The sequence below is a fragment of the Arachis hypogaea genome, chromosome 6 (assembly GCF_003086295.3).
Source record: "Arachis hypogaea cultivar Tifrunner chromosome 6, arahy.Tifrunner.gnm2.J5K5, whole genome shotgun sequence".
NCBI classification, from domain to species: domain Eukaryota; kingdom Viridiplantae; phylum Streptophyta; class Magnoliopsida; order Fabales; family Fabaceae; genus Arachis; species Arachis hypogaea.
In genome coordinates, this window is record NC_092041.1 from 69282187 (window position 1) to 69283049 (window position 863).

General features: G+C 40.6%; 1 non-coding gene across 1 annotated transcript; it reads left to right on the plus strand.

Annotated features, from left to right (window-relative positions):
* The first annotated feature begins 333 nt into the window (after positions 1 to 333).
* Positions 334 to 441, plus strand: LOC112700047 (small nucleolar RNA R71). Its single transcript, XR_003152971.1, has one exon. It is a non-coding gene; the product is annotated as a small nucleolar RNA R71 (small nucleolar RNA).
* Positions 442 to 863: the final 422 nt, after the last annotated feature.

The following is an 863-nucleotide window of genomic DNA, read 5'->3' on the forward strand; positions in this document are numbered from 1 at the left end:
AGAAGATGCCTCTTTAGTACTGTTGGATGCATTTTGCCATCCATTCAGACTTTGAGAAATCATGTTGACTTGCTGAGTCAACATTTTGTTCTAAGCCAATATGGCATTCAGAGCATCAATTTCAAGAACTCCCTTCCTCTGAGGCATCCCATTACTCACAGAATTCCTCTCAGAAGTGTACATGAAATGGTTATTTGCAACCATGTCAATGAGTTGTTGAGCTTCTGCAGGTGTTTTCTTTAGGTGAATGGATCCACCTGCAGAATGGTCCAGTGATATCTTAGAGAATTCAGATAGACCATAATAGAATATATCCAGAATGGTCCACTCTGAAAGCATGTCAGAAGGACACCTTTTGGTCATCTGTTTGTATCTTTCCCAAGCATCATAGAGGGATTCACCATCTTTTTGTTTGAAGGTTTGAATATCCACTCTAAGCTTGCTCAGCTTTTGAGGAGGAAAGAACTTAGCCAAGAAGGCCGTGACCAGCTTATCCCAAGAGTCCAAGCTATCTTTAGGTTGTGAGTCCAACCATGTTCTAGCTCTGTCTCTTATAGCAAAAGGGAAAAGCATGAGCCTGTAGACATCAGGATCTACTCCATTAGTCTTAACAGTCTCACAGATCTGCAAGAACTCAGTTAAAAACTGGTAGGGATCTTCTGATAGAAGTCCATGGAACTTGTAGTTCTGTTGCATTAGAGCAACTAGTTGAGGTTTCAGCTCAAAATTGTTTGCTCCAATGGTAGAGATCGAGATGCTTCTTCCATTAAACTTGGAAGTAGGTGTAGGATAATCACCAAGCATCCTCCTTGCATTATTTTTTTGGCTGCCATCTCCTCTTCTTTCTCAAAAATTTTTGTAAG